Raw genomic sequence first — 16,650 nt, 5'->3', positions numbered from 1 at the left:
CAGTTCTTAAATGTCTTATGCCATATTTTGAAACAAAATTTTGGAACTCTTTGGCACAAAATTGTTTTCCGTTATCGGAGTGGATTATGTTTGGAACTCCAAACATATTAATCACCTCTTCTTTTAAAAATTTTAACACACTAATCGTATCTGCCTTTCTTAACGCTTTCAACAAGACAAATTTGGACAAATGGTCTAAAACAACAAACACGTATACATTTCCTAATTTTGACCTCGGATAAGGTCCTAAAAAGTCTATATACAGTTTTTCAAATGGACGATTACTACAATAAGAGGTCACGATCGGGGGACGAGATACTTGGTTAGACGCTTTACATTGTTTACACACACTACAATTAGAAACATAATCACGCACATGCACCGTCATATTAGGCCAGTAGAAAAACTGCCTAATACGGTTCAAAGTTTTCAAAATCCCACCATGCGCAGATTTCGGTGGATCGTGTGCCCTATAAACGATTCCTTCAGTTAATTCGGTTGGAACCCAAAGCAACCAAGAATGCTCTACCATTTCTTCTTCACCAAACCTTCTAAACGCTTTCTTGTAGACATATCCGTCTTGAATTTTTAAATCGGGAAGTTCATTTTTACGCTCGTTTATAGTAGCAATTAGCTTCAAATATTCTTCCGACTGAAATTCTTCGGACTCTAAGTCGATCCACGGAGCAACATCTTCCAAGTCCAGAGAATCCACGTGTACCCGAGAAAGAGTATCCGGTACTACATTCTGGCTACCTTTACGGTGCTGTATGTCGAAGACATAGGTCTGCAAAGACAAACTCCACCTTGCGAGTTTTCCACTCAAATCCTTCATGCTCATCAGCCATTGAAGGCTGGAGTGGTCAGTAATGACTGTGAAATCCATGCCTTCGACATACGGCCTGAATTTCTTCACAGCCATCACAGCGGCCATGCACTCCTTCTCGGTCACACTGTAGTTTCTCTGGCTTTTATTAAATTTTTGAGACATGTAAGCTATAGGGACTTCACCGTCCTCCTCGTCTCTTTGGAACAATACGGCTCCGATCCCCGCATCCGAAGCATCACATTGGATATAAAATCTTTTTGTGAAGTCCGGGTGCGAAAGAACTGGAGCAGAAGTCAAAGCACTTTTCAATTCCTCAAACGCCTTCAGTGCTTCCTCCGTCATTTTAAATTTTACATTTTTCTTGCCCAGCAGATCCGTCAGGGGTGCAGTCAGGCTAGAGAAATTCTTTATGAATTTCCGATACCAGCCTGCTAAACCAAGTAACCGCCGAACCTGTTTTTGGGTTTTGGGAAGTGGAAAATCCACTATCGCCTCCACCTTGCCAGGGTCGGTTTTAAGCCGTCCACCACCAACTATGAAGCCCAAGTATTTCAACTCCTTGAAGCAAAACTTGGATTTCTTCATGTTGATGGTTAGATTCGCTTTGCGTAAGCAGTCGGCTACTTCGCTTAACAGGGCGATATGCGTCTCGAAATCCGGCGCCATGATAAGCAAATCGTCCAGATACACGAATACACGATCCCTAAGTCGTGCAGGAATCACCTTGTCCATCAACTGGCATAACCTTTGGGCTGCATTACATAGTCCAAAGGGCATAACAGTAAATTGGTACAAGGGTCTTCCCGGTACCGCAAAGGCAGTCTTTTCCCTACTCTGTTTCTCCAACGGTATTTGCCAAAATGCTTCCTTTAGATCAATACTACTAATGTAGTATGTATCCGGTAGTCGGCTGAGAAGTCCCTCGATATGTGGAAGTGGATTAGCATTTTTCTTCGTCAGTGAGTTCACCTTACGAGAATCCAAGCAAAGTCTATTTTTGCCTGGTTTCCGCAAGAGAACCACTGGCGAACACCACGGGCTTTCACTCACTTCTATAACGCCGAGACTCAACATCCGATCTAACTCTTCATACAAAATGGCTTGTATCGCTGGAGAGACAGGGTAGTGACGCTGCTTCACAGGGAGCGCATCACCAGTATCTATGACGTGCTCCATCAACGTCGTCTTTCCAAGACCATCCCGGTCAAAACATAAAAACTTCTGCCTGACTGTATCCAATCTGGCCTGCTGATCGACACTCAACTGGTGAGCGTTCAGCACTTCCGAATTTTCTTCTAGAGAGACACTACTAACAATTCCAGGGGCTAACTTGAACGCTCTCCAAAAATCAACCCCTAGGTAGATCTCTTGATCCAAGTTAGGAACGAGGAAGAAAGTAAGCTCCTCTTCTTGGTCATTATGACGAACTTTAATCTCAATTTTGCCCTCTATCGACTGACTTTTACCGTCAGTCGTTTTTACTCCGGATCTAAATGGAGTTACTCGACAACCTAGCTCTTCGACTAGCTGCATACAATTTTTCCCTAATATGCTTACGCTAGCTCCACTGTCGAGCAAACCAAAAACTTCTTTTTCTCCTAATTTAATCCTAGCATAGGGTCGAGGATCTGACGATAAATTTAAAATCGAAGACATTTTTATTTTAGTTGCTCTTCGCGCTCGGTACCTTTCTCTACATTTTAAAATCTCTTTAGATGGAACGCTAATCGCACTGTTAAAAATTCTTTTTTTTGGACTTTCATATTCTTGAAGACGTATATGAAACGGCCTTATTTGGAATAACTTCTTTTCTTTTATTTCATCATCTATATCTTCCCATTTATCTTCACGTTTTAAAATTTTGATAATTTTCTCTTCCTTTTGTGGAAGAGTTTGTAAACTAGTTTCTTTTTCATTATTGTTTATTATAGGGGGTTCTATTTTTGGTTGGTACGCGATTCCCCCGAAGCCTTCGCGTCCCTCACTCTGTTTTCCGAGTGGCATCGGGTACAATTAGTTGTATAGTAACCTTCTAGACCACAGTTATAGCAATGGACTCGTCTTTCGGAAGGGCAGTTGAACCAAGTGTGGCCCTGCTCCTTACAGTTCCAACACTCCAGAGTGGAAGCATCAGCCTGTTTCCGAGGAGGGTTTTTCGGACGTGCCTGACCAAACTGATAAGCCGCTAGTCGTTCCTCCGAAGGCTGGTATTCATCTTCATACTCCAGCTCGTTCACACCATACCTAGCTGAAGACCTACCAGTTGGCTTCGGCAGTTCACTATCCTTCTTCGGAAACGCAGCTTCTACTTCCTTGCAAACATGTCTCAGCTGATCAAGGGAAAAGATTGCTTGAGGGAAAATCAAATTTCTTAATTTGTCGTTGAGGTTTCGTTTTAATACCTTTACTATATCAGCTTCTGGAATTGGCATTCGCAACTGGTACCTCATTTTGTTTATTGCTACGAAGAATTCCTCACTACTCTCGTTCGGATTTTGTTTCCGTTTTATAATATTCCGTACGATTTCTATATCAGTAAGGGGGTTTTGGTATCGGCTTAGCAAAGCTTCTTTTAAGGTTGGCCAATCTAAATCTTTGTCTCCTTGGTACTGCCAGAACCAATCTAATGCCGGACCCGAGAGCAATTGGTGGAAGTCTCTCAGTACCTCCTTCCACGGAGACGCATGCCGCTTCTGCTGCTGCTCTACTCTAACCACGAAGTCTTCGACTGTCAGGTGGTCTGACAGGCCGTCGAACTTCCCTATACCCCACTTATCTAACCTTGTTGGAGCTCGATATCCGGAAGTCATAAATGGACTTATAACTGGAGGTGGATAAGGGAAAGGTGTAAATGGAGTTTGATAACTCCCAAAAACTGGAGGATTGTACTGCGGTTGGAAAGGTATTTCCGGGGCAGTCGACTGAATTGGATTATTTCTACCTTGACGCCCTACTGGTACAAACGCACTTCTACCTTGATCAGCTAAAGGATTTGCATACACTGGTGGTGGCCCTGCAGGAGCAGGGTTATAACTTGCAACTGGTGGTGGAACTACGTGGAATTGATTTGACGTTGGTGGTTGTACATTGTTAACAGGTGGTTGACTGGGAGTTGGAACACTAACTGGTGGAACTGGTATCGCCAAAGTTAGTTTCTCCAGAAAACCATTGAATTGACTCTGTATACCCTCGCTAATGGCTCTCTCCACATTCTGCTGCAACACTTCTTGACAACTGGACATACTTCGGGTAATTTCTGATTGTATAAATGTAGTTACATTCTCTGGTATAACCTTCTTTTCTTTTGTTTTAGGCCAAGAACGAATAAGACTATCGAGGATACCTCTTGATCCCTGGTTGGTATGGTTACCCATTGCCCTATCATCAAGCTCTAGACCTGGAGCTTGCCTAACCGTTTCGTCGACTCCCGCCCCACTAAGATCACTATACGTCGGGGTCGAAATCGAACTGGTGTTATGACTAACATTGGAATTATTTAAGTTTTGACCGGTTGGGTTTGTACCATTTGCATTTGGTACAATGGGATTTGGGACATGTGGAACTACACCGCCAGCACCGCCTATGTTTTGAGATGAGGAACGAGTTTGCCTATCAGTAGGTGGAGGTGAGTGTAGGACTTTGCGCCTCGCACCTGTGTTATTATTTTGCATAGCTGATCTAGTAATTCTCATCTCTTCTCTTTCAGCCTCTTGGAGCATTCGCTGTATGCGTTCTTCTTCATCTTTATTAGCATGTGCCATTTTGGATTTATATATATCAAGACTTCACAAGTATAACGGAATTGAACAATGGAAGTATGCAGATAAACAAAACAAGTACTTAATGTGGTGAGTTTTTTGAAATTAACTAACTCTATTTTTACCTTCTTTTACTTTATTATTTTTTTGAAAACTGTTAACCTTTTTATTAAAAAAAAAACGAATGTCTTTATATAAATAAATCTAAATAAATTATTGTAACAAAAAAATAAATTAACTAACAAAACTGTAACCTTTACCAAAAAAATTTAAATTACGAACAAAAATTTTCTTGCTGTTCAAAAAAAAACTTTTTAAATGTTGAAAAATGAACAAAAAAAATAAATTATGTAACCAAAAGTAATTAACGAAAAAAACTGAAAATGTAATTACTTAACAAAAAAAATTAACGGAAAAGAAAACAAAAACATGTAATAAATTAACAACGAAATTTAGCGAAAAATGTTTAAATAAACGAAAGAAAAGAAAAAAACAAAGAATGTAAAATCATTCACTTTTGAAAACCAACTAGCGATTTTTAAGAATATATTTAAACGTAAATAATGATTTTAAAAAAATCAAAAAAAAACCAAAGAAAAATATATAAATAATACAAAAAAACTTAGACTTAATTAATGAAAAAAGTAAAGTATTTTACAAAAAAAACGAAATTTGAAAAAAAAAAAAAATCAAAGAAAACAAAAAAAATTAAATAAATAATTAAATATATTCAAAAAAAATAGAAAACCAAACAGAAAATTGTACCTATAACCAAACGAAAAATAAATAACAATTATTTCCTAAATTTTATGTTTTTAAATCTTAAAGTACCTTTTCCTTAGAAAAAGACTTAAGTTCGCTAAACTAATTAGAAAATTTTAATTTCTTCAATTGCAAAATTTTATTATAAAAAAAATTGAATTGAAGTTTTCGAAACAAAAGTTACTTGAAAAATGAAAACAAAACTTAACTAACAAAACAAAAAAAATCAACAAAACTAAACTATTAGAAAGTTTTCTCAAAAATTTCTATTTTCAAAAAAAAAAATCTTAATCTATTAAGAAAAATGTTTAACAAAACGAAAATTCGAACAAGAACAAAAAAAACAAAAAACCGTAAACGAATGTCTAAATCAAAATCTTATAATTTTTGAAATTTAAAATTAGAGATATTTTTGTAGTATTGTATTTTTGTATAGTTTGTATTTTTATTGCTTAGTATTATAATAGATATTTTGTATTTTAGTGTATTTGTGTTTGTGTATGTACTAATACTTCAGTAGACACTTATTATTTTTTTCTTTAAAGTATTTTTACTTTTAGAAATCGTTTTCTAAAAGTACTTGACGAGGTTATAACTTTCAAAAATAACTTTTAGAGTTTTAGTAATTTTCAAAAAAAAAAGAATATTATTTTGGTAGGGTTTGTTTCTTACGAATACGGGGTGCTTCAGGTAGCTTTGTAGCGAATCCGATGATACGATCCTACAAGATCGGCAATGCAAAAAAAGCCCGGCTAGCTCAGTCGGTAGAGCATGAGACTCTTAATCTCAGGGTCGTGGGTTCGGGCCCCACGTTGGGCGCCATTTTGTTGCGAGGCAAGAGGAGCGGAGGAGGGGTAGTTAGGTCGGTAAGGTAGGAAATAGGATGAGGTAGGAAATTAGAAAAGGAAGTATTTGGAAAGGAAAGGAAGGAATGTCAAGTTCCGGAGGACGTGGCCTGCTTGCGATGCACGGCATAAGCTCGCCGGATGGGGGGGATTTTGCCCCCGAAACTTAACCTCACCTGCAAACAAAAACATAAATCAGGCCGAGAACAAAAATCGAAAAAAAACCGTTTTTGAAAGATGTGACAGCAGACGGACTATCATCATCTCAAGGGCACTGCGGATGTTGGTGCAGTGTGGCCTATTCCCTCCCAACCATGGAAATCCGCGGCCATGTTTGGATTCCCCCAAAATGGTGGATGATAGGTTTCAGATCATACCATCTTCACCGAAACTCAGCTACCGTGGCACCCCTGAAAATGGTCTTCAAACACACATGTTCACACTTTCAGAACAAGGAAACAAAATCATATCAACTTTTTTAGGCAGTTTGAAGTTTATTTAGGTGACTGAATAATTTATAAGGCAAAATGATCTTAAATTTGACATTAATTCTTCTAATTTAAAATTAGGTTTCATAATAATTTAAGTATTTAAATTTTAAACAAGAAATTAATAAAAAAAAACAAAAAAAAAGATTTAACCAAAGATATAAACACACAAAAAAAACTATATTATAAATTTTTTGACAGCGAATTGAAACTTTTCTCAAAAAAAATGTCGAAAAATTTATCAAAAATAATTTGGACCAGCCTTTAGGGCCCTACGACAACACTAACAACTTAACGAAAAACGAAATATGAAAAAAAGCAAAAATTCACCCTACCCCTAGAGAGCTCTTTGGAGGTAGCTGGAAAAATGCACTTAAAAACAAACAATTTATGGGACCCCGTCGACACTAGAGAAATTTTCCAAAAACACTTTATAAACAAAATAAAAAAAAACTAACAAAACAAAATTATGAAAAAAAATAATGAATTATTAAATCCTTCAACGCCTGTTTTAACAAAATTTTATATATATTTATAGGACAAACACAAACACAAAAAAAAATCTCCTTCTCGATTTGATATGGGCCGATTTTATAAAGTCGTTTTCGTGATATTCTTTTCTTTCAAAACTTTTTTTTTTTTTTTTGTTGTGCTAAAAAAACTCACTGTGACCTTTGGGTTAATTTTTGTTTAATGTTCTTTCTTTGTGTCTTTCAGGATCGTTATAGGGGGCTTATTGGTGTCAGACAGCCGGGACTATATGACTGCGAGGTGCTCCGGTGGACGGGCGACTTGGATGGATATGTCCGGCAACCAACCTCTTTCGTTGGAGCTTCAAACCTCTATTTTTCTGTTCGTCCAGATCCCAAACGATGATCACTCAAAGTGAGCACAAACCAACGGAAAGTCCACGAAATTTGGTATAAATTAAAATTGAGTGGCGGCCCAGTTCTTAAATGGGTACCAGGGTCCGCCGAAAATCAACCTATTAATTCACATCTCTTAATATTTTTATACTACTAAAAAAAATAAAAATTCACAAACTCACCACTATTCGTACTTTGCTTTATGTGTCTTTTTTCCTTTCGATTTGAATACTCAGATACGTATTATAGAGCTGAACGTTGGTAAGAAGATTCTTCTATATATATAATTTTTTTTTTTTTAAAAGGACACCAAAATTATTTAAACATATTCACAAAAAAATAAAAGAATTACAACGCACCATTAACTTTAAAAAAAAATCCAATTTTTCAGTGGGCGATTTACGCACTTTAACTTTTAAAAAAAATTACCACTTATGGGGTGGTTTACTTCGAACAAAATTTCAAATCTTCACCACCACTCTGCTTGGATAACTTCTTAGAATGACGTTTAAACAAAATATTCAAAAAATAAAAATTGTAGCTGAGCTCTTTAGAAAGAGCGAGAAGAGTATATTTTGCATATAAAATATCACTGGCTTAAAAAAAACCTATTCTATGACTGTTATTTAACTGGATAATATCATCCGATGTCCATATATTTCATTAAACCATACCTATACACTCATAAACATATATCCTAATTTCGACATATAGCTGTCCCTCTCTGTTTTAATTTTAATAATTTGTACATTCAGCGGGGGGTGTGTTCAGAAATGCTGGCAGTGTAGTTCAGGTTATATTTACTCTCGTATGAAGATGGCGCTAGGATCAAACAAATATTTTAACCACCAGTATTTTTGGTTAAACACAGTTTAACGAACCTAGAGTATTATAAAAACTATGTATTCAATTATTTTTATCTTCACCGTGCATACCAGCCAGGTCCATAATTTTTAATTTTTCAAAACATTCAAAACACGTTGGTACTTTAACACAAAACGTAATAGAGACTCGGAATGACAAGTAGAATACGAAAAACACCGAAAGAAACGCGAAAACACATAAAACGGAGTTATACTTAGGCTAACAAGACAAAACGTCACGTGTAAACAGCAAAATGACGCGTGTAAACGTATAATGACTTGGACCGAATGATGAAATAGTTTACCAGAAGAACGATTTATATAAATAAACAAAACATGACGTACAAAACCGGGTGAGCATAAAAGTTATAACAAAAAATGTAACACGTATAACAAACGAATTTCTGTTCCCATTCTATTGGTGTAAAAACGGTTTGTATGTAATGGTTGATGACAGAAATAGTTGTAACTTTTAATTTAAATATTGATTCTACTTTAACCATAGATTTCCTAACTCATTTTGCTGTAGTACAATTTTCACCGAATTAGCTTTCCAACCAATCATATTCCAGTACTGGAAAGCCAATCATCTCGGTTATTATTATCTACGGGTAACCAATCTATGTAATAAATTGTCAAAGGTCTATACATTCATGATTGACATTCTGAAAACAACACCCTTCAAGCAAGAAAACTGAGTTCAACAAAGAAACTCCGACCTCAGACCGCGAAAATCGGGCTTGCACTCACACACTTGCAACTTTTTGTGTATGAACACAAAGACGAACGAGAATCGTGGTGAAAAATGAGAAAAGGAAAAGAAAGACAAGGCCAACAAGAGCCAAAGCGTCATTTTGTTATTTTTTGTTGAAGTGTTTGGTCGCGTCGTGTCTCGTGTCGTTGTTTGTATAATGTTAGTTTATTAATTATAAACAATTTTATTAAATTATAAACAATATGGAAAACAAAAAAGGTATGTTTTATATATCGCTCAAAGTGTTTGGGTTAAAATGTTGTTTCTTCTTGTGTTGTAGATGTAATCTCTAATGATGAAGAAAAATCTAGAAGGTGAAACATGCGATTGGGTATCTAAAAAAACACCAACAACAGCAGCAGCATCAAATGAAATAAAATGAAAAAAAGTGTATTGTATTTTATATTGTATTTATTGTGGAAATTTCGTTTGCCAAAATAAAATAAAAAATAAAACAGTTTCAGTGAAAAAAAAAATAAATCTTGTTCTTTTTTTGGTCGCAAATGCGAAATGTCATCCCTTTCTTATTCCTCTTTCTGGTAGGTTTTCGCTGCTCCGGCTCAGGTCCGCCTTCGGCTCCGTTTTCTCGGAATGGAGATTTTCACCACACCAATACATATGCAATCGACTTCGCGGTGATTATAATTTCCATACTAATTTGAGCCGCCTTCGGACCAGTTTCTGATCCGAAGTCGGACTCAGCTCCGCCTCAGGCGGAGCGGATTCGGGCCGAGGTCGGACCTGTTTGCTTGAAGGGCACGGACGAAGAAGGAAGACAAAATGGCAGCAACTTTGTGAGTATTAAATTTATTTAATATTTTCAAGGTATTTACCCTTTTTTTTTTCTTTTATATTTCTTTCAGGTACTTCCTACTCCCTACCGCAGAACAGGATTCGTCATTTAAGGTAAGTTTGTTCATTTTATGTCGCATAATTATAGTTTGGTTTGTTTGTTTACTAATTTTTTTTTTCTTTTTCAGCAGCAACAGGCGTCCGCAACAATTTCCAAAATAATATGTCAAAATATGCAAAAAAAAAAGATGCAAATAAATGCAAAATATGCAAAAATATGCACTAACAATTGATTGCCATTTTAAAGGAAACCTCCTTATTCGTATACATAATTCATTGCCATGCTTCCAAGGTGTTCCTAAAAAACATGCATTTGCATGGAAACCATCCCTAGTAATTTACAAGTCCTTCGGTTGAATAATTTGCCTTTAAACAACTCTGCATTCTTTTCCGCCAGTCCAGAATTATTTTACAAGTTAAAATAAAAATCATTTTTATTCAATAACACTGGTAACTTTCGAATTAATTGTCTTCCTAACCTCAGGCAAACGAATCGCAAAAAAAAATGCATTTGAAAATGCAATTTTTTTTTAAATTTTGTTTTAAAATTGTACGCGAATTTGTATTTCCTTTAGGACGAGGGGGTTACAGGATTCAAATACGTCTGTCAAAATAGTAAAGACAAAAAAATATTTTTGACAAAACAGAAGATATTAAACAAAATTATGCTAGTTTTAGGGCAGATATCTTTTCGAAATTTCAAACGGCAATACTAATTAAAGAAATTCTTTAGATCACTTACTTTAGGATTTTACAATATTCGGCTCTGATTTCGTCAGCTTTCATGTGTTTATCAGCAGCGGTTTAAAATATAAAACATATTCAGTTATAGATAGATAGATAGATTGATTCTTTATTTGTTCATCATAAAGTTTAACAATTTATATATTTAAGAATAAGGACATGGCAATACTGCCGTCTGCCTGAGATGACATTTCATAAAATGATTTAAAAATAAAAGAAATAATAAAAAGCAAAAATTTTAAAATTAAAAAAAAAATTAATTTAAACAATACATGAAAAATATTTTTATATAAAACAATATCAATTTTAACGTGATTTGAAACACAAAATATTACACAATTTGGTTAATTTGATTAGATGTTTATAAGAATTTTTATCAATTTTTACGTGATTTGAAACACAAAAGAAATATTATCAACAAAATAAATAGATAAATAATATTTGTTTAAACTGCAATAAGCGGGTAATCAACTAAGTTTAATATGCGAAACTGTTACGATAAGAAAGAGCATGTTGGCAATAATTATTCAGTTAGGTATATTTATTACATTTTCTTAAATTGGTTTTCAAAGGTTATTTTAAGTGATTTAAGCTTGCTTAAATATTTAATTTGCCTTTAGACAAGGTTGCTTATATTCAAAATTACCCCCGTGACCCCCCCGCCTCCCCTGTATACGCTAGGAAAATTCTGACTTCGGATTCGGAATCAGAACACAAAAATAGTGTATTTTTGTTAAAATTGATAATGTACTCGTACTAAAACATTTGTGTTTCAAATCATCTTAAAATTGGTATCTTTTTGTTTTTCAAATCATATTAAAATTGTTAAAACGATGTTATTTTATATAATTCAAGATTAATAAATATAATAAACTTTTTCGTTAAATTGGATTATTGAATTTTGTAAACCTATAAATAATTATAATTGTTAACTTATTACTAGTATCCACATTAGTTTCGTATTCAAAGAAAGAAAAAAAAAACTTGTTACTTTATTATATTCTTTTTAATACTATGTACATCTTTGTATATATATATCTATAGTACTATCGTGGAGAAAAACGATCGTAGGAACTCTGGTGGCGACTTGAAAAAGCAGAATTTGTAGAGATTTGAAGGGGAAATTTTATACGAAAGGAGAAGAGTGAGAAGGCATGTATGAAATGTATGAGACAGAGACATTTGTTTATCTTTCTTTTTATATAAGGGGGAATATTCATTTGTACATCCGTTTGGTGTGTTTGTATGTGTAAATGAGCAAGAAATGAAGAAACTGAAAAAAAGACAGAATGAAGTAATGTTACCACTTGGGAAAATTGCTTTTAGTTAATTTATTGGGAAAAGATTTTTTTTTGTTTCAATATTATTGCTTTTATTTAAATTTCAATTGGTAAATGTATAAAAAACGTATGAACTTGAAACATTTCATTTTAATATGTACATTTATTGTTAAAGTTAAAACTTAAATTAATTTTAGGAGCATTTCAGGTATCCAGGTAGGTACCACTAAAAAATTCAAATATATTTAAAAAAAAATCTTTTCACAATATTTTCTAGCAATGAGGATCGTCGTAATGAAATCAGGAACATTTCTATCCATCTTTTAAAAACCATTAAGACGACTTTATATACAAATACCTATCCTGTTTTTGGTTCGTAAAAGCATTCAAAGACGGTTGAAACTTACCCAAATGTATCAATCCATGTGGTTTATGAGATTAAAATGTAGTTTTAATGTTAATTAAACAAAATATGTTGAATAAAAATAAAATATATTAAGTTGTTGAAGTTTTAATTTTGAAATAAATTTACCAAAGTGGCAATAATGTCTGCAAGGACGATTTTCTCCTTGCAAAACCTAACGGTATTTTTCATGGAGTTGATGTATTACAATAAGAAATGGGCGTACACTGGGACAATACATGAAAATCATATTATAGAAACATTTTTCGCGCCTTTTTTTAATCAGTGGAAGGAAAAAATGGTTAAAAAATCAGAAAATCTTTGATTTGCTTACAGTGCGGTTGATTTCAATTGCGATCTTGCTTGTGGTTAAAAAAGTGATTTAAATTGTGATTAGTGTTATTTGCAAGGTGAAAAAAGTTTTTCTTAAAACTTCTTGGCAACAATTTATTTCTCTTTGGTCCACATTTAAGTGAGTTTTAGCTTATTTGGAATCGACAAGTTTTTTTTAAAACTATACGATCCATAGGGTGTTCCTCACATTGTTATATTATATTTATATTTATTTATTTAATAAGGTTTTATATTACTTTTTAATACTTGTAGTGCTATAATATTTGCTTTTTTTTTATTTTCTTCATACATTTATATATTTATTGATTACTTAACTTGCTTTTTTTTCAATTTCGTGCATTATTATTATTTTATTATTATTTTTATTATTATTATTATTTTTATTTATTTGCCTGCATAAACATATAATTTATTTTCTTTAGGTATTTATTAAATAAATAAACACCTTCATTTACGTTTTTAATATTGATTAATTCATTTTTCGGTAAATTCATTCGTTGCATTTATTTAATTCTATCGGTTTTTTCCTTCACTTAATTTATTTCACATTCGTTTAAATTATTTATTTTTAACTACAAAATGAGTCGGTGTTGCTATAAAAATTGTTTAAGCGTGCGAAGTCGTACTTTGCCTTTCTTCCAAGTTCCCACTGATTATAGAAGGCCAATTTGGATCAAACATGGATGTGCTTCACACATAAAGGATCCTCCGCCATCATCCTTTATGTGTGTAAAGCACTTCTATGTGAGAGACACAAGGCCAGAATCATGGCGAACAAAGATTGTAAAGACAGCCGTGCCAATTACTTTTCCGTCGGTTTGCAAGTGTACGGAATTCGTGAAAGATAATTCGTGTGCCGAAATACTGAACGCCGGAAGTAAATATGCCCCACCTCCGCCTCGACCTCCGCGACAACCGAATGCTTCGCGATTACCCGTACCGGTACCTGCACTTCTTAATGCACCTACACTTGCATCTGCATCTGCTACTGCATGTGAACCTGCACCCGCACCTGTATCTGCACCAACACTGAACGCCGGAATCACTAAATTCAACCCGAACCAATCTAAACCTTCGCGACTTCCTGTACCTGCATCTGCACTTACACGTGCATCAGCACCTGCATATGCATCTGCAACTGCATATGCATCTGCAAATGTATCTGCATCTGCAACTGCATCTGCATATGCAGATGTATCTGCATCTGCTACTGCTCGTGCAAATGCAAATGCACCTGCACCTAAACTGAACGCCGAAAAAACAAAATTTAATCCCATTACGCGACCTCGGAAATCCAAACTCTCCATTGCACTGCCACTTGCAATTGCAGATGTAACTGCATCTACATCTGCGTCTGCACCACTTTTTCAACCCGTATTATCGCCCTGCAGTCCAATGCAAAACTTGGCTACCTCTTCCAACAATACATACGTGAAAGATTATTCTTTGCCTGCTGTTGATTTTTCTGTCGGTATAACTCCCTCACAATTTCCTTCCCACCACAAACACTCGTACAAAAAAAGTCCGCAAAAAAAAAGTCCGCCGCGAATGCCTGCGCGAAACCTTTTTCGAACTCCAACGCGATTGCAACGAAATCCTGAGTACCAGTTACGGAAAAAAGTGGATGAACAAATGGAAAATTTGAGCATGGAAGTTCAAACGTTCGTCAATTCGCAACTCTTCCATAAACAGGGAGCACCCTGGAAACATGAAGAAAAAGATTTATTTCTTAAATTCTTCTATAAGTCTCCAGCGTGTTACCAGTTTATGGTGAGTACGGGTTTTAAAATGCCATCGGTAAGCACTATTTACCGATGGCATTCGGAAATTCGTCTACCTACCGGGTTCACCCAAAGAGTTAAGGATTTGCTCGCCGAAAAAGTTAAAGCCATGACGGCTATGGATAGAAAATGTGTACTGCTCTTTGACGAAATGTCTATAAAGAGAGAGTTAGAGTACAACATGAAGGACGACTTAGTGTATGGATTCACCGACTACGGAGAATTTGGACGGAAAGAGACAATTGCGAATAAAATTCTAGTTTTTACATTGAGAGGACTCAACAAAAACTGGAAACAAACTATTTGCTACTATGTTGGATCTCCAGAGGGAGAAACATTGAGTAAAATGTTGAAAGTCATTATTACAGGAGTAATAAAATGCGGGCTTAACATTGTTGCCACAACTTGCGACCAAGGAGGAGCAAACGTAAGAGCATACAGCATATTAACAGCAAACCAGTCACTGGAGAATAAATGCTGGGTGGAAATAGAGAACCAAAAAATTTTCCTCCTGTACGATTACCCCCACCTTTTCAAAAGTATACGGAATATACTTTTGCAACACCAGATACATGCAGGACAGGATATTATTGATTGGAAAATACTGGTAAAGGTTTTTGAAGAGGATTCAAAGGGAACATTTAAAGTTCTGTACAAGCTGACGAAAAGTCATATAGAACCTAGCACTTATGACAAACTAAAAGTCAAATATGCCACTCAAGTTTTTAGTGCCACAGTTGCCTCAGGCATAAAATATGCAATAAGCGTAAATTGCTTCAAGAACGACGAAGAGATAAGAATTGCAAACTCCACGGCTACATTTTTCAAGAGAATGAATGACCTCTTCGACCACTTGAACACAGGACAGCTTCATTCAAGGAATCCTAATGCCCAGGTAGTTTCTGATTCCACGGAAACAATGAACTCTTTAATAAGTGCAAGAAAATGGATTGCAACATGGGTATGTACGTCCAAATACCACAGAATTGCACCTTGCTTCAAAGGATTGCAGCAAACACTGATGGGGATAGAGCAGATGTGGACATACCAAAAACAGAGAGACAACAACCAGAAGTATCTTTTACTTGCTCACCTCAATACTGATGTGGCGGAAAATTTATTTTCGATGGTGCGGTCCAATAGAGGATCGTACGAGAAAAACCCCTCTGCTTGGAGGTTCATAAGAAACCTCAAGCAAATTATATTTCAAAACATGTGCTCGGCTGCACATTCTGGGTACGACGATGCTGCAGCGGAAACACTTCTCAAGGGAGTTGATTTTGAAGAGATAGACAAAAAATTAGCTGAAGAACGGAAGGAAATGGATTTTGTCATTCAAGACGGATTATCGAATTTAGTTTTGGGAAAAAAACTTATTATTCAAGCAGAGATCAATATGGACGAAGATGATGAGGATGATGGGAATGATGATAGTGATAATAACGATGCGGAGAAAATGGATGTAGACGATAATAATATGGATATGAATGACGACACCAGCTATATAAATAACCTCATCAACTTGGACAGTGGCATAATTGACTTCGGACTTAGAAAATCTCAGGTGCAGTCGGAACATAATTATAGCGCAATCGATGCCTTCACTTGCTCAGAAAAACTGCAGAATGCAGGTAAGTTATATTATGCTGGATTTGCTGCAACAAAATTAAAAAAGAAGCTCGAAAGCTGTGAAAAATGTAATCAGTACATGAAAGACCAAGTAGACCAGGAGAGAAGAGAAACTTTTCTTCTTGAGTTAAGAGCATACGCGACTATTGCTCCATCGTCAAAGTTTGGAAACCTTACAGTTCCTTCGATACTTTTCGAAGAAACTGTGAACCAAGTACAAACTATTTTTGAAAGTGAAGCAAAGGTGAACATATTTAAGGATAAATTAGTTCAAACCTGGAATCCAACCATCCTCAACCGCATAAAAAGATACCTACCGAGCTGTAAAGAAGCAATCGAGAATCCAGAAGAAAATAAACCACCGCATCAAGAATTAATATCAAGATTTATACTTATTGAGCTTATAATAGGTGTGTTTTTTTGTTTATCTATATAGATTTTG

The 16,650-nt window shown here is 35.3% G+C and overlaps 1 long non-coding RNA gene and 1 other non-coding gene across 2 annotated transcripts; one reads left to right on the top strand and one right to left on the bottom strand.

Annotated features, from left to right (window-relative positions):
- The first annotated feature begins 6,095 nt into the window (after nucleotides 1-6,095).
- On the top strand, nucleotides 6,096-6,168 carry Trnak-cuu (transfer RNA lysine (anticodon CUU)). The gene has a single exon. It is a non-coding gene; the product is annotated as a tRNA-Lys (tRNA).
- A 1,223-nt stretch (nucleotides 6,169-7,391) lies between these two features.
- Nucleotides 7,392-8,335, bottom strand: LOC129906251 (uncharacterized). The gene is made up of 3 exons (XR_008770757.1): nucleotides 7,908-8,335; nucleotides 7,731-7,823; nucleotides 7,392-7,667 (listed from the first exon to the last, which is right to left on the bottom strand). It is a non-coding gene; the product is annotated as an uncharacterized LOC129906251 (long non-coding RNA).
- Between the last annotated feature and the right edge of the window lie 8,315 nt (nucleotides 8,336-16,650).

This window comes from Episyrphus balteatus, chromosome 1 (assembly GCF_945859705.1).
Source record: "Episyrphus balteatus chromosome 1, idEpiBalt1.1, whole genome shotgun sequence".
Classification (NCBI taxonomy): domain Eukaryota; kingdom Metazoa; phylum Arthropoda; class Insecta; order Diptera; family Syrphidae; genus Episyrphus; species Episyrphus balteatus.
Note: the sequence above shows the minus strand (reverse complement) of the source record. Positions and strands in the feature narration are given on the sequence as shown.